Below are 24,326 nucleotides of genomic sequence, written 5' to 3'. Positions count from 1 at the left end.
CCGTGGGTCAGGGGGGTTGCTGGGGGAGTGACCTGGGGCCTACGGGCATGTTTCCATGCTTAGTTGTTTTAACAGTAAAGCTTGTTTGAGCAACAGAGCAGACCTCGCCTCGTCTCTTGCCTTCAAATCACCGCTTGACGCTACCATATTGATCAAATACAGTTTTTATGAACAAAAAACACAAATGAATTTGGACTGTTTCAAAGATTGTGTCTAAGATCTGTGTCTTAGTAGTTTGATCATTTTTACTGAGTTGAAAAACAATTAGAAATCACTGAAAGTTGAGGATTGACTTAAAAATCTGATTCAGAGGAATGAAAAACTTCAAGCAGAGAATTACATGACTGAACAATTCATTATTTTCTTCTGCAGTCAGTCCAAAAGTTCTCCTGTTTTCTGTCACATGACTCAGAAATGAAGAGATTTAGTCTGGAATCACTTTGAAAGTCAAACCAGATTGTATCTGAGAGCATGAGAAGAACATCTGGACAGTTGTTTCTACATCAGTCTCACAGAAGCAGATCTGAAAATGTTTTCTGAGTGGTTCTTTGGATAAATCTCCTTCAGGATGGTGAAATGAGGGAGAGCAGCAGGGCTGAACGCTGAAGATCTACTGATGCTCCATGGTTCCATGCTGGACTCTCACAGCTCTTCACACTGCACCACTGACACTCAGCAGCTCTTCTGCTGCTTCCTCTGTCACTCAGTGCTGGAAGAAGCTCTGCTCTCAGTAGATCTCCAGGACTCACAGCCTCCTCTCTGCTCTCAGTTCCTCTTCCAGCTGCAGAGAGATGAGAGGTGGTGGTCAGAGTGTGTGAAGCAGTGAGGACTTCAGTCCTGTTCAGAGCAGCAGTCAGCAGCTCAGAGCTCATGAAGGACCACCACTGTCAGACCAACACAACAAGCCTGTGGCTCCTCTGATTGGCTGACTGTGTCCTCTGCCGTCCAATCCTGAAGCTGCTCAGCGTTCTCCTCTCACAGCCTCACTGAGAGTCAAACACTGGATCTTTGTTCTCACACTGACTGTGTTTAGTCCAAACCTGCTGGAAGCAGCATGGACTCACTCCAACCATCTACTGACCTCAGAGTCTGCAGGCTGCAGTCTGGACTCCGCTGGAGATCAACCAGCTGCTGCACATCTGGAGACCGCAGCTCGTTGTAATCCAGGTGGAGCTCCTTCAGGTGGGAGGGGTTGGACTTCAGAGCTGAGGCCAGAGAAGAACAGCTGATCTCTGACAAACTGCACTGAATCAACCTGAATAAAGAGAGAAAGAAGTGAGATAAGAGGACAGTTTACACACACACACACACACACACACACACACACACACACACACACACACACACACACACACTACTTTTTCTTCTGTTTAAAATGCTTTAAAAACTCTTTATTTTCCGTTGTTCCAGTATGAATGTTTAGCTGCAGCCTCTTCTCTCCAGATCTCAAATCCTTCAAAATTTGTTTGTGAATCTTTTCTAACTCTGGTTGTAAATGTGAGCTGAAATGAGGAGTTAATCCTCTTTAGATGAGACTGATCAGACTGATCCTTGGTGTCCATTTCTTCTTCTTCAGAAGGTTGGAGCTCCCAGGAAGTGAAAGAAGAACCGGGCTTCTTTTTTTTTTCTCTTCCCCTTGTCCTGTTCGGCAGCTGGGGTGCGCAATATTGTATGATTGTAGCCTTTTACTATCCGAACAGATTTTAATGTTAGCAGCAGGAGGAGACTGAGTCTCTACAACCTATGTACAAAGTCACAATACAAAACAGTGTTGTCGACGCACCACACGCAACCAAGAACAATCCCAAACCCCCAATCTAGACAACACCAAAACAGAGCCAACAACCAACACAGAAAATTACAGAACCATACATACATTTTTTTTTCACCATTAGTCTAACCACCACAAGAAGACAAGGTAACCGAGTATGTGAAGAGTGATTAAAGATCAACGTGATCATGTGAATATGATGGTGATAGTGATCATGCATATAGAACTGGGCTTCTTCTCCTCCCTGATTTGACCTTTGATCTTTTGGAGAACTGAACTGATGTGAAGACCAAACAGAAGCAGAGCCCAGTGGAGGACATGTCAACAGCCAAGCTTACTGGACAGAGGTGGTCAGTAACGACGTAAATGCACTTAAATACTGTACTTAAAGCTCGTGTCCGGAGTTTTGAAAGAGGGAGGGTTTTTTTAATCCAACGTCTCAGGCTCCGCCCTCCCTCTGCTTTCATGAGCGACCAAGCCACGCCCCTTTAATTGTGCACGCTATTATCCATCGGGTGAAAATGAGAGCCTCTGAGTCCTACAGCATCCTCCATGTTTAGCTGTTTACGGTGGATGTTCAGCAGACAGTGGATATATCCGAGGTGAGCGCTGCGGCTGCTGCGGAGCTAACTCTCCTCTGCCTGGGCGAGCGCCGTGCTCTCTGGCTGCTCCACACTTTGATTGACAGCACGACAAGGCGGAAGCTCGAAGTCTATTGGCTGAAGCTGACCGGCACTTTTTCGGATAACATGGGGGTGTATGAGACGGAGGCGGGGCTCATAAATAATTTTTTATATTGCTTTATGCTAATATTATATTGTAGTATCGAACCAGACTGACACATTTAAGCTCTGTTGAAAAATGATACATACGTTGGAAACGAACGGAAACTCCGGACACGAGCTTTAAGTACTTTTTTGAGGATCTGTACTTTACTTGAGTATAATTTTTTCTGAGTACTTTTTACTTTTACTCCACTACATTTGGCAAATAAATGTCATACTTTCTACTCCAATACATTTCAAAAAAGGCTCTCGTTACTTCGTTTTTTTCTTTTTAATATATATTAGGTCATATTATGTCATTATATTATAGGATGTTCTTTGAAGTAAGATTTTAAAACTTAAAAAGGGGTAGGAATCTTTAAAAAAAGTCTTTACTTCTTCCTACTCCTTTTTTCAAACTATGTTGTTGTTTTTCTCTTTGTTGTCTTGATTTGTATTAACTTTTGTTTTTTTTTAATGATTTTTTTTCTTTTGTATGTACAAATTAGATACATACGTTTATACAGGTTCGAAAAATAAATAAATTCAAATTCAAATTCAAATTCAAATTCAACTACAAAGCAGTTTTAATCAAACTCTAAACCAGTAGGTGGCACTGAAACACGGGTTCTCAACAGGAAGTGTTGCCGTCTGGCTCAAGCGCGCACTGTTTATTTGCAGCTGACGTCACACACCCAGCCTCGCAATGCACGTCGGGTAGTCGCCGCCATGTTGGAGTGAAAACAAACATTCAGGCGTATATGCTCTTCCACTATTCCAGATGATTATGAGGTTAATTTTGGTTGGAGGAGAGAGTGAATAGATGGAAAATGATCACAACACGTTAAGGACATAAAACATGTTGTGTTTGCTGTGAACAGCTTTGAGATATGGTGAAGAAGTGTGTGAGAAACATGCAGTCTGAGGTGCTGGCTGTGAAATGTGAAGATCGGTTTTCGGATTGTTTTGCCGGTGACGGGAGGCAATCAGCTCAGAGAATATTCTGCCTGGTGTCATCTTAAAGTGTAGATTTTCTAGTTTCATATGATGTCCATTATGTTGGGGTGGAGCAAACGGATCTTACGTTGTGTAGCGTTTTGTGTCAGGAGGTGTGGGTGAGGGGGCCATGTCGAATTGTTGCATCTGGATTTTAAAGTTGTTATGAAACAAACACTCGGTCATCAAAGTGCAGCTGGAGCGTTCAGTTAGTGAGATTAAGGCTTCTGGTTTGAGACACAGTTGAAAGAAATCTTCCTCACAGCATTTTATTCACTTTTTACTTTCTTGTCAAGTCTAAGGTGCGTAGATCTGCTAGCTTACATGTCAGTGTTAAACTCCAGGGCAAAATGGACTTGTTCATCACGGAAGTCATTTAACCCGGACCCTGTACCGGGTCCAACAGCCGTCTGCTCCACTTCAACGAGTGTTGTCCGTGTTGTCTCAGTGCTCCCACAAAGTCGGAAACAAAAATACTTGTATGAATCCAGGCTCTTGTACACCTTCATCGCTGCTTTTGTGTATGCAGAAAAGCGGTTGATTAGATAACAGTAAATGTCTGCGTACTCCAGATCGGGGGCTTCTTGAGTCTCAGCCGTGCATGGCTGAGACAGGCGGCTGGCATTAAGTATGGGTCATGCTGCAGCCTGAAATCCATATTTTCTACCGGTATCAGTCTTTGTGTGTTACGTCAAGATTGTCCACTTGATCTGACAACACAACAACATCCCTATTCTCCTTATCAGTTGATGTTACGGCTGCTGCCTTCATGTGTCAGTGTATGATCCTGTTTGTCTCCCCCAGGTGTCCAGTCGTGGTGTTTTTCCTTTTTTTTCCAGCTCTTCACCCATGACCTCACCTGTCCAGCCAGCAATCATCATGGACACCTGTCTCCAATCATCCCATCAGCCGATCAACCAATCATCCTCCAGTCCTGCCTCTATATATTGCTTTGTTCCTGTGTTTGTCTGTCAGTGTGTGTGAGAGGGAGAGATCACTTGATCTTTTGGAGAGCCTGGTTGGCACTTTGAAGTTTTGTGACTTTTTGTTTTTGCCCTTGTCAGGGATTGGCTCTGGAGCCCCGACAGGATACAGACGAGGAAACGCCGATGAGCGATTTAATGGCAATTTATTAATGCAAATAAAAAGGCCTTGGACGAGGAGGCTGGAGAGAGACGAGGGAGCCGAGGAGACGTGTCAGTGCAGGGCAGGCAGCACCCACAGGTGAGACTCGTCGGCTTAAATAGCCGGATCAGGAGGAGGAGCGAGGAGCGAGGCGGGACCCAGACAGGAGGAGGAGGACCACAGGACGGGGACTGTCACACCCCCACCCATCAACGACGGGACCCGCAGGGGACCGGACGCAGACGTCAGGAGACCTGAACAAGAGCAGGGCAGCAGGAACAGGCCAGACAGGACGGGACCGCACTGAGACCCAACACAATTACCTGGACACCGGTGAGCAAGCCCACCGATGTACTCCAGGAACAGCGCGATGAGGACCGTACAAGGCGAGATCCCCGGCGCACCAGTCTTCAGCCGGCAGAAGGATGAAGAAGCCAAGCCCAAGAACTTGTCCGGTTTGGGCACTACAATACAGGGAGAAGCCCAACTGGAAGCAGATGGAATCGCAACACCATTATCGACCATATAATGAACCTCCGTGTCCAGCATCCGGAGCTTCTCTGGGGACATCTGACAAAAGCGCTGCTTAATCAGTCGTGCCTCCCCCACATCGATGTCATGCACCGCCCAAGTAGTGCGAGAAGGAACGTCACCAAGCAATGACTCTGAGTTTTTCAACCAGCCAGTCAGCACCCCGTCGTCCGGACCCGGCACGCCATCGCATTCAGACGCCACCACACACGCATCCAATGCAAGCGCCGGACCCACATCACCCCCAGCCGAATGTTGGTAATAAGGCTTCAGCAGGTTAACGTGGACAAGCTGCGTAGGCTTCCAACGCCCTGAAGTAAACAGCACATAATTCAGGTCAGACACTCTCTCCTTCACAGTGAATGGCCCCGAATACCTCGCCTGAAAAGGAGAAGTTACAAGAGGAGTTAACGCCAGAACCTGTTCTCCAGAACTAAACACACGACGCTCCGCATGCTGATCGTACTGAACCTTCATATTCTGCTGGGCTGACCGAAGCCTCTCTCGTGCTAAGCATCCAGCCGTGTACAGTCGGTGACGAAAACCGTTAACGTAGTCTATCAAATTAGCTGGTGCCTCAGCGGAAATAAGGCCATTCTTAAGCACGGTCAATGGCCCCCGCACCGAATGCCCAAACACAAGATCATTAGGACTAAATCCTGTGCTGTCCTGTACGGCTTCACGCGCAGCCAACATTAACCATGGCAGACCTTCCTCCCAGTCCCGAGCCATCTCCACACAAAATGCCCGCAACAGTGACTTCAGGGACTGATGGGAGCGCTCCAGCGCACCCTGGCTCTGCACATGATATGACGTGGACAAATTATGCTTCACTCCCAGCACCTTCAGGACCTGAGCAAAAACATGAGATGTAAAATTAGTTCCCGATCACTTTGAATGACTTTAGGGATGCCAAAGATGGAGATGAACTGTGACAGAGCCTTCACGACCGCCTTGGTTGTGATTGAACGCAAAGGAAACGCCGCAGGGTATCATGTAGTCTGACACATGACTGTTAGCAAAAATTTGCAACCAGATTTCGAGACCGGCAATGGCCCCACACAGTCAATCAACAAATGCTCAAAGGGCTCGTTGGACACAGCAATCGGCTGGAGCGGAGCTGTCTTAATCTTCTGATTAGGCTTACCAGTCAGCTGGCACACATGACACGACCTAATGTACGCGCCCACATCCTTTTTCATTCGTGGCCAGAAAAAATGCTTGAGAACTCCCAAATACGTTTTCCGCACCCCAAAATGTCCACCCTGATCATGGGCTGCCTTTAACACCTGCACCCGAAACGCTTCAGGGACCACCAGCTGAAAAGTTGGAGGGCACACGACATCACCCTGGCAACCAGACCATTTATGCACCAGTAGTGAATTCCGCTCAAAATAACCATGCACCATGCTGCGTATTTCATCCTCTGACACGGCCGACTCAAACAACGGAGCGAGTGTACGATCAGCCTTCAGTGCTTTAACCCAGTAGTCCCTGTTCACAGTACCAGGTAACAAAGGCAACTGCACTGGCGCGACCGCCGCCTGCTCAGTGTCACCACTCCACCGAGCCTGAGCGCGTCTCACTGCGCAAACTGGGAAAACCCCATCTGAGTCAGTTAGGCTGGGCAGAACCGGCTCCTCCGCTGCCACCGGGGGAGGCGGTCCAGAAGCCCACACCATGCTTCCACAAATGTCATTACCCAAAATCATATCGATTCCCTCCAAGGGCAACCCAGGGTGCACTGCGACGGGAAACACACCAGACACAAACTCGCACGCCAGCCGTACATTATGTCGGGGAACCGGCACATGTCCCAACTCCATACCGCGCATAACTATGAAATCACCGGTTTGGGACTCGTTCGAAAAAGGCAGCACGGACTCCACAATAAAGAGTGCTTAGCGCCCGTGTCACGGAGCACCCTCACACCAACGCGCTCCGCACCCCCCGCCAGAGAAACACGCGCTGAGGTTATGAACGGCTCAAACCCGGAACAGCCACCACGGTTCACAGGCTTCTCCGCGATCTGCTCAGACGCTAAAGCACAGCACAAAGCCGGGGACCCACCATCACGTTTTAAGAGAGGACATTCTCTCTTCCAGTGGCCTACCCCACGACAATAGTGGCACGTCTCTGCCTTTCCAGAACGCCTTGACTGCCCCGTGCTCTTATGCCCAGCTTCCAACTTCCCCACTTCAGCGATCGCCTCCTTCAAACCCTCACCGGAAACAGGCCGCCCACTTGAGCCACCATACACCCGATGAGTTAGCACAAAGTCATCCGCTAGCTCTGCCGCTTTAACCAAACTGTCTGGTTCACACTCGTTCAAATAGGTAACCACGCGCGCTGGCAACACATTTTTAAACTGCTCAACAATGATCAGCTCAGACAGGCGCTCGAAAGTAGTTACTCCTGCAGCTGTACACCATCGTTTAAAGTGCGCAGACAATTCATTCACAAATTCTACGTGAGTCTGACACTCAGCTTTGACCCACCTCTGAAACTTCTGGCAGTAAGCCTCCGCAGTCAGCCGATACGCCTTCAGCACCGCAGCCTTCGCCCCCTGGTAGGTTAGGTTATCGTGCGCGCACACTGCTGAAAATGCTTCCTGCGCCTTCCCAGTCAAAACGCACTGAAGCAAAAAGATTCTCTCTGCGTCAGACCAAGCCATGGCTGAGGCTACGCACTCAAACAGAGTAAAAAAAGAGTCCGGGTCGCGCTCATTGAACTTAGGTACCAAACGCAAATTCGCAGCACCACCTTCCACGGTGTCACGCGTGCGCGCCGAGCCCAACACCCCCGGACCAAGCGGACCGCCTTGGTCCAAGACCCGGAGCCTAGTTTGCTCCACCTCCAACTTCAGCTTTCTGTCCTCCAACTGCAGCTGCAGCAACCTCTCCTGCTGCTCAAACGACAGCACCTCGTGCTTCACGGGCGACCGTGAATGCACACCTAATGGCTCTGCCACTGCACCCCCCGTCTCCTTAGGCAACAGTCCCCGCTCAAACAATGTTAACATAACGAATGCCTTCAACTCGTCTTTTAGCTTTTCCTCGTCAAAATCAATTCCATAATGTGACGCAATTCGAACTAATTGCTCCTTACTACAGGAACACAATGCCGAGGCGTTGGGCGCCGCAAAAAAAATGCTTCCAAATTCATTTCAAACAATTCACCAGCGCGTAAACTACACACTGATCAGAGACACACAGAGCACGCTACGCCCCCCGAGAAGCTCCCCCTGGCTGCCTACCCGAAGCTGATTAACTTACCTCACTACTCTGTGGACACTTCGCGGTGGGACTTACGCATGTGACCGCGCAGGACGCCAGCTCTCTGCAGGCAGACCACCGGACGCACCCCCGGCTGACTGCAGTAGCAGCCGACCTGCCACACTTCATGCCACACTAACGCCCAACCCGTGACACCAGCCCCTATTCGGAGAGTGCCGCTAGCCTATCAGGGAACCCCCGGGCAGTGCCTCTCAAAATCAGTGTCACTTTTAACTCCGTGCAGTGATCAAGTAATCAAATGAAACTGAAAGCGCACAAAAACTCAAAAACACCGGGTTACTTACACAAAAAAAAACGGACAAGCCCTCACTTGTCAGGGCTTGGCCCTGGAGCCCCGACGGGATAAAGACGAGGAAATGCCGATGAGCGATTTAACGCCAATTTATTAATGCAAATATAAAGGCCTTGGACGAGGAGGCTGGAGAGAGATGAGGGAGCCGAGGAGACGTGGCAGTGCAAGGCAGGCAGCGTCCACAGGTGAGACTCGTCGGCTTAAATAGCCGGATCAGGAGGAGGAGCGAGGAGCGAGGCGGGACCCAGACAGCAGGAGGAGGACCACAGGACGGGGACCGTCACACCCTCCTCTGCCGAGACTACTGTTTGAGGAACTATTTTTGTTAAACCTACCTGTCCCCACCTAGTGTTTTTGTAGACTCCCCCATTTTTCAGTATTGTCTTCTTCCTTGGAGAAGGGCTCCAGGTAAAACGCCCCGGGGTCTACATTTCAGCACGTAGGAAAACTCTTGTCTATACACACTAGGTAAGCGTGGGCGGCTGCCACGATCTTCTGTAGCAGGCAGGTAAGGTTCAGGCTTAGTTAGTTAGTTAGGGCTAGTCACTAGTTAAGGTAGTTAGGGTCACAGGGTTGAAGTGTAGGGGAAGATTAGGGTTTTGTGTTTAGTGGCACCACCCACAGGGCCCTTCTCCTACGTCCTCCTGCCCTATGTTAGCTCTCCCCATTTTTGCTTTTTGCCAGCTTTTTGTTTAAAACCTGCTGGCTGCATTCTGGCATTTTTGTTGAAATTTACACATTTATTTATAACCCTGTTGTTACTCTTGATTTATCTTTTGTTACATAAAATCCCCTTTTCCTATGGAAAAGGCCACCCAAGTTCTTTTGTGTTATGTACCTGGTTTTGCCCGCTCACCACCTGAAGCTATTTACATCAGCCCAGTAGGCCTGTGCATAAGTGTTGCGTTTCCCCCCCTGCTCCTAGCGTAGCCACTTGTACATCTTAAAGGGGGGACGTAACATAGCCGGTGATATCGTTTCCCATGATTAATGACACCCCTTTGACAGGGAGAGAGCTCTGCAGTGCAACTCTAAACTGGCCACTAATCAATTTTGAGCGCAACTTAACAGAATGTACAGGCACCGGTACATGTCCCATTTCAATGCCCTTTAAAAGTACACTGTAACCACAGGAAGAAGCCTCTGACCAGGGCAACACATCAGCTAGAATCACTGACTGCGCTGCTCCAGTATCACGCAGTATGCGAATGGGTACTTCCTCAGAACTGTCACATAGAGACACAGACCCAGGGAAGATAAATGGTGCGTAACTGGGATCTGGAGAGTCAGCACACCCACCAGATACCCCGAGAGTACGAGCAACAGGCTTAGTCTTGACCAGCACCACAGGCTTTTTACTGTTGGGTGAAGGACACTTTTTCTCTGCCTGAAGGCGTTTCCTACGGTCTTGAATTAAGTGTCCCATTTTATGACAGTAGAAGCACTCACGAGTACCAACCCCTTTTGAGCCAGGAGTGACTTGGGATCGGTCAGACTGTACAGAAGGTGGGACAACTCTCCGAGTCTCCACAAGGGGTGCTGTAAACAGTTTTGTGGGTTAAAGCAAACTCATCAGACAGTACTGCTGCCTGGGACAATGTAGTTACTTTTTGTTCATTGCAATACACCACAAACTTCTCAGGGACACAACTTTTGAACTCTTCAAGGAGGTTGAGTTCTCTCAGGGAAGTGAAGTCTGACACTTTGCTAGCTAGTAGCCAACGATCATATAATTGCTCCCTTTCACGGGCAAATTCAACAAAGGTTTGGTTCGGGGCCTTCTTGTGCTGACAAAACTTCTGTCTGTATGCTTCTGGGACCAGTTCATAGGCCCTTAACACTGCAGCTTTCACCTTGTCATACCTTAAACTGTCTTCTAAAGACAAGGCAGAGACAACCTCTTGGGCTATACCAGTTAGTTTGCAGTGTAGCAACAGTGGCCACATCTTCTCAGGCCACCTAAGAGCTGCTGCTATACGCTCAAACACTCATGAATAAGAGTCTACTTCAGACTCTCTGAAAGGCGGAACAAGAGAAATATTTTTAGCTGGCATGAGCCAGCTCCTCAGGCCACCTAATCTGGGGGAGACAAACAGGATCATACACTGACACATGAAGGCAGCAGCCGTAACAGTCGATATTTTCAACGTTAAAGAACACGAATGAACACTGCTGTATGCAATGAAACCACATATTACTGGTTGTTTTCACTCCAATAGGGCCGCGGTCCTCCGGTTGCCAACTCCCGGATCACGTGACTGCAAATACTCTTTATGCTGGATGAAAGTTTCAAGGACCTGAAGATGATGACTTGTGTTGTTTTGGTGGTGCCATTTGGTGAATTGTTTTATTTACGGATGTAGAACACCCTTCACTGGCTTTATTTGTCTTTTTGCCTTATTTTGCAATGTGTTGCACAAAGTTGAAGGTGGGTTATCTGATTGTGATTACCACTGGCTGGTAATCACAAAAATTTCTGTTTACAGTTTACATATATTTCTTCTGTTCTTAGTCTTTCTTCCTTCTTCATTTATGTCTGCATTAACTGAACAGGAGCAGTCTTGAATTATATATATATAAAAATGTGTTCCCGCCAACCCGGCGGTATTGTGTCTGTCTCCTTCAAGCTCGGGTCCTCTACCAGAGGTCTGGGAGCTTGAGGGTTCTGCGCAGAATCTTAGCTGTTCCTAGGATTGCGCTCTTTTGAACAGAGCTCTCAGATGTTGTTCCTGGTCTCTGCTGGAGCCATCCTCCCAGCTTGGGGGTTACTGCTCCCAGTGTCCCGATCACTACTGGTATCACTGTTGTCTTCAACCTCAACCCTTGGTACTTCTCCAGCTTCTCGTGCTCTTTTTTCCTGATGTTCCATCACTTGGGATTGCTACATCTATCACCAAAGCTGTTTTCTGCTGTTTATCCACCACCACTATGTCAGGTTGATTGGCCATCACCTGCTTGTCAGTCTGGATAAGGAAGTCCCACAGGATCTTGGCTCGATTGTTCTTGACCACCTTTGGAGGTGTCTCCCATCTTGACCCTGGGACCTCCAGTCCATACTCGGTACATATGTTCCTGTACACGATGCCCGCTACCTGGTTGTGCCGTTCCATGTATGCCTTGCCTGCCAGCATCTTACACCTTGCTGTGATGGTCTGTACTGTCTCAGGGGCTTCGTTGCACAGTCTGCACCTGGGGTCTTGTTTAGTGTGGTAGATCCTGGCCTTTATAGATCATGTGTTAAGGGCCTGTTCTTGTGCAGCCATGATTAGTGCCTTTGTGCTGTCCTTCAGTCCAGCCTTTTCCAGCCACTGGTATGTTTTCCCAATGTCAGCCACTTCTTCAATTTGTCGGTGGTCCATGCCATGCAGGGCTTTGTCTGTCCATGATAGCTCCTCTGGCTCCTCCTTATTGGGCTTTTGATGTCTGAGGCATTCACTTAGCAGATCATCACTGTTGGCCATCTTCTTGGTATACTCGTGGAGGCTCTTGGTTTCCTCCTGGATAGTGGCTCTGACGCTCACTAATCCTTGGCCTCCCTCCTTTCTCTTTGTGTATAGCCTCAGTATGCTGGACTTAGGGTGGAAGCCTCCATGCATTGTAAGGAGCTTTCTTGTCTTGATGTCAGTGGCTTGCATTTCTTCCAGTGGCCAGGATATTATGCCAGCAGGGTATCTGATTACTGGAAGGGCGTAGGTGTTTATGGCCTGGATCTTATTTTTGCCATTCAGCTGACTCTTCAGGACCTGTCTTTCTTTCTGTAGGTATTTGGCTGTGGCTGACTTTCGAGCTGCCTCCTCATGGTTACCATTTACCTGTGGGATCCCCAGGTACTTGTAGCTTTCCTGCACATCTGTTATGTTCCCTTCAGGTAATTCAACTCCTTCAGTTGTGATCATCTTTCCTCTTCTAGAAACCATTCATCCACACTTATCTAGTCCGAATGACATCCCAATGTCATTGCTGTATATCCCGGTGAGGTGAATCAGGGAGTCGATGTCACGCTCATTCTTGGAATACAGTTTGATGTCATACATGTAGAGGAGGTGGCTGACAGTTGTTCCGCTCTTGAACTGGTATCAAAGCCGCTCATGGTAATGATCTGGCTGAGGGGGTTCAGGCCTATGCAGAACAGCAGGGGGGACAGGGCATTTGATGCTCACCTGTGCCACTGGCTTTGAGTTGGCCTCTAGACTTGTCTTCCACAGCCCCATTGAGTTCTGAATGAAGCTCCTTAGAGTCCTGTTGATGTTGTACAGTTTTAAGCACTCCAGTATCCACGTGTGTGGCATTGAGTCATAGGCTTTCTTGTAATCAATCCAGTCAGTGCACAGGTTGGTGCTGCAGGCCTTGCAGTCTTGGGCGATTGCCCTGTCAACCAGTAGCTGGTGTTTGCCCCCCCCCCCCTGGCGTCATTGCCAATACTGATCCATGTGCCTACTTATCTTGGCTGCTATGATGCCTGATAGGAGTTTCCATGTGGTGCTGAGGCAGGTTGTAGGCTGGGAGTTTGATGGTATTGTTCCCTTCTGGGTGTCCTTCATGATGAGGCCTGTCAAACCTTGGGTTAGCCACTCTGGGTGGGTCCCTGATATTAGCAGCTGGTTCATTTGTGCTGCCAGGCGTTCATGGAGTGCAGTTAGCTTCTTAAGCCAGTAGGTGTGAATCTTGTCGGGCCCTGGAGCTGTCCAGCTCTTCATTTTGGCCACTCTTGCATGTACTCTGCTGTTGTAATTACTACTGGGTCTTGTTCTGGGAGGTTGCTGTGCTCTGCCTGCAACCCTGCCAGCCATTTGGCATTGGTGTTGTGTGGCACTTCTTTTTCCCAGATACTCTTCCAGTATTGCTCAGTCTCAGCCCTGGGTGGGTCTGCTGTGGTCTTACTACCCTACCACTGAGAGTAGACCTTAGTTGGATTGTTGGAGAACACCCTGTTTATTCTCCTGGTCTCCACTTCTCTCCTGTATCTCTTTAGGTGGGTAGCTAGGGCTGTGAGTCTTTGCTTTGCAGTCTCCAGTACCTCAGTTAGTGACAGCTTTCTACATTTCTTGGGCAGTTCTTTCTTGAGATTCACCTCTCTGCTTAGTTCTGTGAGGAGGCTAACTTCTCTCCGTGTTGCCAAGATTTTTGCCTCTAGCCTTCTTTTCCATGGAGGTTCTTGTTCACTCCGTAGCCAAGCATCTCTAGGATAACTGTTGCTGTTGCATATATCAGCTGATTGGTCTCAGTGAGGGTGCTGGTAGGGATAGTTAGCAGTGCTGTATTCACATCTTCCAGTAGAGATTCCGATGGCACTTTATCATTACTTAACCTTGGCAGCCAGGAGAGTGTTGAGTTCCACCAGGATGTCATGATCTTCTCTCTCAGGTCAGCTGCTCTCATGTTCAGCTCTGTTATTGGGGCTTGTCGTCCTGGCTCCCCATTGATGTAGCATCTTGTACCATGGGTGACGTGCTGGGCCTTGGTACCCATTCTTGTTGCACCAATCTCCAACTCTGACAGTAATACCCCTTTCCCACTGCAACTAGCGGGTCGACTCGTGTCTGCGACCCGCTAACTATCGCCATTTTAGACGCCTTTCCCACTGCCTGCAGACAAGCGTCTCACCTCCTGCTGGCGAGCCGCGTCGCTGCGTTTTCCCGCACTGATGGTATCCAACGTTGATGACATCATCAGTGCGACGGAGCAAAACGAAAGTAAACAATGCAGCGGAAAACAGTCCCTGTTACCTGTAGACAATCTCCTCTTCCCACGGATCAGGGGAAGCTCTCTGGTCTCGCTATCTTGCCATTGCTGGGTCATGTTGATGAAAGAAATCTCACGCTGCGTCCAGAAACAACAACTAGCACGCTAACTTAGCCGCGCTGCGTCAACGTCATCATGTAAGTTCCCAGATGTGTCCCTCCCACTAAAAGCCGGTAGAAAGCTGCCCCGGGAATTTACCGGGTCAATTGCAGGGTGAACGACCCGGGTCGAAATCCCGGGTCAAACCTTTTCCTACTGCCATGACTTAGCGGGTTTAAACGGATTTTCTGGCCAGTGGGAAAGGGGTATGAGTTCCTCTTGCGGATATTCGAGCACTGACTTAGTAGCTGTTTCTTAGTCAGCTTGGATCTTGCATATATCCTCTTTCGCTGCGATTACTGCTGTAGTATCATTCCGTTAATGCTCCACGAGTGTCTTGTTCCAGTAGCCAATTTGTCATCAATATGCCCTGGTTCCACAACAACTGACGCAGACCTTGTTGACCTGGGCAATGCCCGACCCAGTATGACTCTTCCATTTATGGTTTCGCTCATGCTGAGGTGTGGACGTGTATGTGTTGAGGGCCTTGTCCAAGGGCCCAACTGGATTACCATACGCTCTGACCGGGATTCGATCTCACTACCTGCTGTTCCAAAGTCCATGTCCCTAACCAGCCACTCCACTAGACTACCATATATATATATATATATATATATATATATATATATATATATATATATGTATATATATATATATATATATATATATCTGTAGGAGCCAATTTATGATTTATTTTATTGACCACCAGGGGGAGCAGTATAAGGGCATAAATAAGGCACTCAGGTGATTGGGTGCAGGTGTGCATAGAGGGACAGGAAACAGTTTTTCACCATGTCCAAGCGGCATGTGGATGGTGGTTTTTGTGGCTTGTGGAATTGGAACTTGTGTAAGCTCACCCGACCAAATCTTCACCCCTGTAACCTGTGGATTTACCGACACATGGAAATAAATGGTTCGCAGCACCTGAACGCAAAAAGAGCGTGGAACTTTTTGATTGAAGCGCCGTGCGGGCACGCGTTCTAGATTCTCCCTCGACACCCTCAAAGGAACTCAAAGTGTAGCAGCCCTATAGGAAAAGGGCTCTACAGTCTGTGTGTGTGTGTATATATATATATATATATATATATATATATATATATATATATATATATATATATATATATATATATACACACATTTATATATATAGACTGGATGCACTGTCCAGAGAACTGCAAGAGATTAAAACAAGTCTCCAGTACACCCAGAAAGAGGTTGATGACATTAAGGGCCAATCCCAATTCTACCCCTTACCCCTACCCCTTAGCCCTTAGCCCTCCCCTATCACTCTCCTACCCCTTTTAGAATAGGGCTGAGGGCTAGGGCTATCTTTGCAGCACTATGAATTGGGATACCCCTTGGCCCTTTAAGCCCCGCCGCACTCCTATAACAACAAAAAATTATGGATATTAGAAATGATAGAAATTACATTAGAAATTACTTTTATTTTTTTAAAAATTGTATTATTATTTACCTTATATTTCTTTTTGAGATTCTCCCACTTTTTTGAAGCTTGCTGGGCTGTAACTTCCCCTTCCAAGCCATTTTCTTTTATGAATTTCCTAAAGTAATACAGATATATTTATATAAACACGTTTTATTACTGACATATTATAGCTTAGACGAATAATATAATTTACTCCCAATGTGTTTTGGCGCTGTATTTGATTTCAAAAACTTTCTTCCTTTTAACCTCTAAACCAGGGGTCCTCAAATACAAATCTTGAGGTCCACATTTGCTTTTTATATACAAGCATGGGTCCGGACTTCAGCGCCCTGCGGGAGAGGGGGGGGGGGGGGGGCGATACCGAGGACTGCCGAGCAGTGCGGTGCGACGGAGTGCGCTGGACACGCACAGAGCGGCGCGGTGCAGAACGGTGCTCACACGGAACACGGAGCGTTTAAAGAAAGATTTTTTTTCTTTTTTTTTTTCCATACATTTGCCCTGGGGCCGCAGCGAGGTGTGCCGCGGTCCGGTCGTGGACCGCGGTCCGCTAATTGAGGAACCCGGCTCTAAACTGAATCAGCAGTCGGGTTTCATCGGGGGTCCCTGTGTCTAACATATTACGTTAAAAACATGATAAAGGATGACGTTAATTCAGTGATTAGTGCTCTTCATAAGTTACAAATTCACGATTGGAAACGGTGCTTGCGCAGCGCTAAAACGTTAATCCATGACTGGGACACTGTCACGCTAGTTTATCTATAAATTCAGTGAAGCAAATACACTTTTTATAGCTTTTTAAATAGTATACAGAAAGCAATCTTACATTTGTGCGCTCCGTGGTGGGCGCCATGTTGTTTTTTTCTGGCCAATGTGAAACTCCGCCTACCCCTATAGAGAATAGGGAGCATCGATGCAGACTTCGCTGAAAGGGGTTGAAATAGCCCTTCCCTTTCCCCTACCCCTATTCAAAAAGGAGAATTGGGATAGCCCTTAAGCCTCGTGAACGCGCATATCATAGGGGTAGGGGAAAGGGGAAGGGGTAAGGGGTAGAATTGGGATTGGCCCTAAAGTTGCTGCAGCTAAGACTTCTGAAAACCATAATTCCTTACAGGGAGACTTTATGAAAATAAGTGACAGTCTGCTGACAGTCACTGACAAGATGGAATACCTGGAGGGCCTGTCAAAACAAAATAACTTTTTGTTTGATGGGATTGAGGAAACACCTGGTGAATCATGGGCTGACTCTGAAAGGAAGGTGAAAAGTATCATTGCTGAAAAGCTCAATATCCAGTGGAACCCAGAGATCAAACGTGTGTTCAGGACTGGGAAACTGAGGGATGTGAAGGACAGACCAAGATCTATCTTGGTGAAGTTCCAGAAATACAAGGACAAGGTGGATGTCCTACAGAAAGCCAAGTGTCTCAAAGGATCTAAAATATTCATCAATGAGGACTTCACTGAGGCTGTTCGTCAGAGAAGGAAAGAGTTACTGCCAAAAATGCGTGCTGCAAGTGAGTGTGGTGACATTGCCTTCCTGAAATATGATCAACTCGTCATTCACCCTCGAACCAGCACTCCGAAGCCCCCCAGTGACACCTGATCTGTCGATCTATGTAAATATCTTCTTAATGGCTGATACCCAAGTTTTTATCTTTGGTTTTATATTTGCTTTTTAAGATCTTATGGTTTTTCCTAAAAAATTGTTATTAATCGCTCATTTAAACATATGTAGTTTAACACCCAAGGTACTTGAGCTGTCCAGATTAATTGACTTACATCATTTTAACATTATTGCATTATCTGAGACGCACTTAGATGACACAATTGAGGACTCTGAGATAGCCATATCAGGGTTTAGTATCTATAGGAATGACAGAAATAGGAGAGGAGGGGAGTAGCCATCTATGTCCAAAATAATATTGCTGTTAAAATTAGACATGACTTGATGCTCCCATCTCTTGAATTGCTGTGGTTACAAGTTCAACTTCCTCATCGCAAACCAATGGTGATTGGCAGCTGCTATCGACCTCCAGGCGCTGCTGTTCAGTACACTGAAGACTTGTGTCAAGTGCTGATGAATGTTTCTGACAGTCCAGGTGAAATATATCTACTGGGTGATTTTAACATAGATTGGTTCACTCCCTCTGCCCTAAAAGACAGATTGATTACTATCTTGACAAGCTGTAATCTAACTCAAATTGTCAATATGCCAACTACAATTCTGCTAGATTCATCTGGTGGAACGTCCACTTTCATGTATTGATCACGTATACACTAACGTTGGTGAATTCTGCACTAATGTTGCTTCCCTCCCGATTGGTTTTAGTGATCACAACATTATCACCTTTTGTAGGAAAGTTAAGGCACCTAAGGGTAACCCCCGAGTTTTATTGCAAAGGTCCTATAAATATTTTATTCCTGAAAATTTTATTTCTGATATAAAGGCGTTGGCAGGCTGTGTTTTCTGAGAATGGTACTAGTGCTGCGCTTGAAGTTTTTAATGATATGATAAAAAAAAGCTTATTACGTCACTAAAATTAATAATGCAAAACATGACGAAAGCAACTTTGGCACATTCTTATAACTTACTGGGAAGATCTAAAAGCCATGACTCTGCTATTATTGAAACTGAAGGAAAGTATATAACTAAACCAATTGAGATAGCAACTACTTTAATAACTTCTTTATCAATAAAGTAAAACAAATACGGCTTAAGAGTCTAAATACATCAAATGATCTAAGTGGCAGCTGTTCTATTGAAGTAATCAAAATGTAATAATGAAAGGTAAAATTGTACATTTTCATTTGATCCTATAGATCCGCATGAAGTAGAAAAACTGTTGAAATCAGTAAAGAATAGCAAACAATTGGGCTGGACTACTCAGATGGGAAAATGATCTCATTAATGGCGAATATATTGCCAAGCCTGTTTGTCACATTTTTAATTTGAGTTTAAAAAGAGCGCTTGTTCCCAATATTTGGAAATTGGCAAAAGTCATCCCCCTACCTAAGGATAATAAGCTGGCTCTTAGTGGCACGAATAGCAGACCCATTAGTATATTGCCCGTTTTGAGCAAGATTATGGAAAAGCTCATATTTGGACAAATATCACAATATTTTATGAATTTTAATATTACATCTGATTCTCAGCATGCCTTTAAAGACAGCCATTCTACCTCCACTGCACTTGTCCATATGACAGACGATTGGCTAGGTGAACTTGATGCAAAAAATTATGTTGGTGCTGTGTTCTTAGATTTCAGCACTGCCTTTGACGTGATAGATCACAACTTATTGCTGAACCAACTGTCTGCTTATGGCTTTTCTGCTTGTTCTCTTAAGTGGTTTAACAGCTATTTAACAAATAGATCACAGTCAGTATACTTCAATGGTAGTTTGTCTTCTGTGCTGAAGCTAGAATGTGGAGTTCCTCAGGGTAGCTGCCTTGGTCCTCTGTGCTTTTCAAATTTTACAAATGATCTTCCTTTCATCTTAGATAGATCCCATGTAGCCATGTACGCTGATGATTCTACTATATATTACAGTACAGAGAACCTGCAAATTTGAATAATGTGCTTCAAAGTGATTTAGACCATGTATTTGAATGGTGGAGTCTAACAGACTAGCTTTAAATGTTAGTAAAATGAAGTGCATGCTTCTGGACTCTAGGAAGCAATCTAAGAACAGAAACTTTTTGTCCCTCACTGTAAATAATATACCCCTGGAGCAGGTGCAAAAGTTTGTTCTCCTTGGTGTAACTATAGATGATCACTTGGGCTGGACTAGTCACATTGGAAAGATTGTGACAAAAATGGGTAGAGCACTTTCTGCCATTAGACGATGTGCTTATTTCATGACAGAATCATCAGTTAAATATGTCACTCAGTCTTTAGTTCTATCTCATCTGGATTATTGCTCAGTCATATGGTCGGGTACCACAAAAAAAGATATTCATAAACTACAGGTGCTGCAAAATAAAGCTGCACGACTAGTTCTTCATCGCCCATTTCGGACTCACATTGACTATATGCATCAGTGTTTGTCATGGCTACATGTGGAGAAGAGATTACAGAGGAATTTTGGAACTTTTTTTCAGAATATACGGATAAAAATGAAACCTAGGCCCCTGTATGAAAAAATTATCTATGTTCATGAACGCCATACTCATTTGACTAGATGCCATATGGCAGATTACATATCGCTTCCAAAGGCTCAATCTGGGGCAATGCAAAGAACAGTGATGTACAGGGCAGCTAATCTGTGGAATAAGCTACCTTTGGCTGTAAGAAAGGAGAACAACATACAAGCTTTTAAAACTATGGTCACAAAAATCTTCAAAGCGTGATTGCATTGTAGGTGCATTCTTAGTTCTTGTTTTATGTTTCATTTGTGTTATTGCCTTGTTCTATCTGGTTTTCTGGTCTTCTATTTAATTGTGTGTATATACTTATTTTACTTCTTTTTTCCTGTATTCAATTGTTTAATGGTCTTCATGCACTGCGTTTCATGAGTGTTTGTTTTATCCATTCTGTTCACTGTTTTGTGTACTTTACTCATGTTCTTATTTATAATTGTTTTATGCAGTTATGGACCCCAGGAAGATTAGTTGTCACCCTGGTGACAGCTAATGGGGATCCAATCTTTTATAAAATAATACAATAAAATAGATCCTTGATGTGGATCACTCTCAGACCAGCCTGATGTCTGACCTTTAGTGTCAACACAACTTTATGGAGTCTGACCTCAAAGTCTGCAGACCACAGAGTGGACTCTGCAGAAAACCACACAGCTGCTCAACTCCTGAATCCTGCAGAGGGTTCAAGGTCAGGTCCAGATGTTCCAGATGTTTCTGGAGGGAGGGGTTGGACTTCAGAGCTGAGGCCACAGAAGAACAGCTGATCTCTGACAAACTGCAGTCCTCCAACCTGAATAAAGAGAGAAAGCAGCAGAATCAATGAGGAGGAACCAATCAGATGTATTGATGGAGAAATGAGCAGCTCCATGCCATGGCCATATCTGACGTCCGAACCCCGAATCATCTTGGGTTCACAGAGTCCAAGTGGTCATCTGCTCCCACGCACGGTTTCCGTTTGTTGGTGATTCCACTGCTGTGGCCTCCAGAAAGGACAGGGGACCGGCTCGCCACCCTCACCAATGAGGGTTTGGATTTCAGTGTCACTGAAGGGTCGCTTCTTTGGCTCGCTTCCCGTCCATCGTGCATGCAACAGCGCTATGCGGCGCGCCCTCTAATATACCCAAATTTCATTCATGAGTTCATTTGCATACCCATATATGGTGCCAAGGGGTGGAGCTGGGGGCGGGGTTTGTGGGTGGGATCAACCACCGTCACGTTCTCGCAGGATTTGGAACCATTACTTGGAAATTGTGGACAGTTGTGCTGCGGACTTTTTTTGGCTCCTGAATTTTTTTGCGGACAGAAGTTTGCGTTGCGTTTCCCACACACCATTATTGTCAGATTTCCCCGCAGAGTTTTATAGGTAAGGCCCCAGATCATTAGAGCAGATAGAGATACAGCCATAGAGCAAGATAGAGATATGGCCATAGAGCCCTGATCATTACAACAGATATACAGCCACAGAGCCCTGATCACTAGAGCAGGTAGAGATACGCCATAGAGCTCTGATTTTCAAAGACCATCTTTAAATAGAAGTTCAGACGTTTGTGGGCAAACATCTTATTCACATACATGCTATGTCAGGAGATGTAGAATGCTATCTACAGTTAGTAATGACCTTTTCTGGTGTCTTGTCTCATATTTTCACTACAAATGTTTGAATGATTTATATTAATGCAGTGTTTCCTGTTTGTAATTTATTCTGTCAAGTATCCATTTATTTCATTCATCGTGAATTCAGTTTTATAATGAACATGCATGTTAACGCTCCGTTGAGAGGGAATCCAGATTCTTTCACTTATGTAAACACATTTGTTTTTTAAAGTAATGCAATAGTTGCTTTGCACTGGAATTATATTTAAAGTATTGTAACTGTTATTTTTTGAAGAAGTAACTGGTAACTACAGCTAACTAATTTTTGAAAGTAACTTTCCCAACACTGGAGATGAATACACATGATGTAAGAGTGAGAGATGTGGAAAATTATATACATTGAAGTTATTTCTTTTGCCCAATTGTAAAAAGGAAAAACAACAGGGTTCAAATATGTTTTATATTCTACAAGGTTCACACACTCCACATTTTTTTCCCTCTGTCATTTCTTTATTTCTGTAAACACTGGAATTTCCAATAGTTGTGAAGAATCCGTGTATCATTCGTTCAATTAATATTCAATTAAGAATCAAAAAACAAAATATTGAAAAATGAGTCGTTTTTCCTTTTTTTGTTTTTAAAATGAAAACAAATAAATGAAAATTGGTTTGTTTTTCAATATCCCGTTTGTTAAGACAGATCAAATAAAGGAAAGTTGAAATACGGCCACAGAGCAGACTTTAATGTGATTTTTCAATTTCTTCGATCTCCGTGACCCGGAAGTTCTATCGTCTGTGTTTTGGTTTTTGTCGGCGGGAAACGTGGGCGGGTCACGGGACCCTGTGGGTCAGTTTAAGGCCAGCACACACTACAGAAGGATCAGGCCGAATTTTGCCCCGATCTTCTCCTACCGATCGAAGCAGACAAGGTCCGACTGTTGGGAGTATGATAATGAGTTCGGGTCCGATCTTCGTGTAGTGTTCGGGGGGGTTCAGAGAGATTTTTTCCAGTCAGAGCCTCTCGGGAGGCGTCGGAAGGGGAGATCGTAGATAATGAACATGTTGAATATTTCTGATCGCAAATCCTGTAGTGTGTGGAGCTCTGAGAGGCGCTGATCAGCTGAGAGCTGACCTGTCCACACCCTCGAAATAAAGCTTCCTGATTGGCTGGTGCTGCTGCTTCAAAAAAATCCCCTCTCAGCTGTCAGAGATGGAGACATATGTGAAATATATTCTCGACATGACAGTGAAAGAGAAAAGTCAGAACTCCTAAACTCAGCAGTGCAGAAAGTGAGAGGTTAATCCTCAATAACTGGGTCGCTCCTGGATAAACTGTATTTCCTCCATTCAGACCCAAACTCCGATCTGATTCATCCATCTGCATCTCCAGAGTCCTGCAATAATCCCAATGTGTGAATTCATCTCCACTATTAACCATCATGGAAAAAAAAAGAAAAAAACTTTCACCGCCTTCAGAGAGAGGAGCAACGAATAATTAAGCTTACCTAATCAAAGCTCAAGGAGTTTTTATTCTGGTGTAAACTATCCAATCTGGGGACAAAAAGAATGATTTAAAATATTTGGTGATTTAAAAAAGTAGCTCTGTCAGAGTCTGCTACTGCTCCACTAGGCAGTACAGTACAGGATTTTTTCAATCTTCCCCTACGCAGAGGCCACACACGAGAAGACCCCCCCCCCCCCCCCCCCCCCCCCCCCCCCCCCCCCCACTTGTCAGAAAATTTAAATGTTCCAGTACTGAAGAAGGAACCATAGTTTGAGATGATTTTCATATAATTTACCCTCCACCTTTGATAATGATTCAGCTTATTGAGTGTGCGTTTTTTTGTTGTTTTTTTTTTTACTTGTGGAGCAGTAGAATAAAGTTATTAGTAGCAGTCTGTGATACTTTTTTGAATCACTAAATATCTTAAATCATTTTTTGTCCCCGGATTGGATAGTTTATACCAGAATAAAATCTCTTGAGCTTTGTTTAGGTAAATTTCATTATGCGTAGCTTCTTCTTCTGAAGGCACAGAGTCAGGATATTAAAGTTGTTGTTTTTTTTCATTAATTTTTTCCTCATTTTGATGGTTAATGTAGGACTTGCGATGCAGATCGGAGTTTGGGTCTGAATGGAGGAAATACAGTTTATCCAGGAGCGATCCAGTTATTGAGGATTAACCTCTCACTTTCTGCACTGCTGAGTTTAGGAGTTCTGACTTTTCTCTTTCACTGTCATGTCGAGAATATATTTCACATATGTCTCCATCTCTGACAGCTGAGAGGGGATTATTTTTTGAAGCAGCAGCACCAGCCAATCAGGAAGCTTTATTTCGAGGGCGTGGACAGGTCAGCTCGGAGCTGATCAGCGCCTCTCAGAGCTCCACACTCCACAGGATTTGCGATCAGAAATATTCAACATGTTCGTTATCTATGATCTCCCCTTCCGACGCTCCCGAGAGGCTCCGACCAGAAAAAATCTCTCTGAACACACCGCACACTACACGAAGATCGGACCCGAACTCATTATCATACT

At 45.4% G+C, this 24,326-nt stretch overlaps 2 long non-coding RNA genes across 3 annotated transcripts in view; both read right to left on the bottom strand.

Moving 5' to 3' along the window:
• Nucleotides 1–720: 720 nt before the first annotated feature.
• Nucleotides 721–20,853, bottom strand: LOC115400481 (uncharacterized). Its single transcript, XR_003932805.1, has 3 exons — nt 20,806–20,853; nt 1,082–1,255; nt 721–772 (listed from the first exon to the last, which is right to left on the bottom strand). It is a non-coding gene; the product is annotated as an uncharacterized LOC115400481 (long non-coding RNA).
• A 74-nt stretch (nt 20,854–20,927) lies between these two features.
• LOC115400479 (uncharacterized) overlaps nt 20,928–24,326 on the bottom strand; it is a 39,120-nt gene continuing 35,721 nt past the window's right edge. The window contains exon 7 of one of the 2 annotated variants that reach the window (XR_003932801.1): nt 20,928–20,988. This is a non-coding gene — a long non-coding RNA (uncharacterized LOC115400479). The remainder of the gene's footprint in view (nt 20,989–24,326) is intronic. The other variant, XR_003932800.1, reaches the window with a different exon arrangement.

This window comes from Salarias fasciatus, chromosome 14 (assembly GCF_902148845.1).
Source record: "Salarias fasciatus chromosome 14, fSalaFa1.1, whole genome shotgun sequence".
Taxonomy (NCBI): domain Eukaryota; kingdom Metazoa; phylum Chordata; class Actinopteri; order Blenniiformes; family Blenniidae; genus Salarias; species Salarias fasciatus.
The sequence above is the reverse complement of the archived record's forward strand: the minus strand, read 5'-3'. Positions and strand labels throughout refer to the sequence as shown.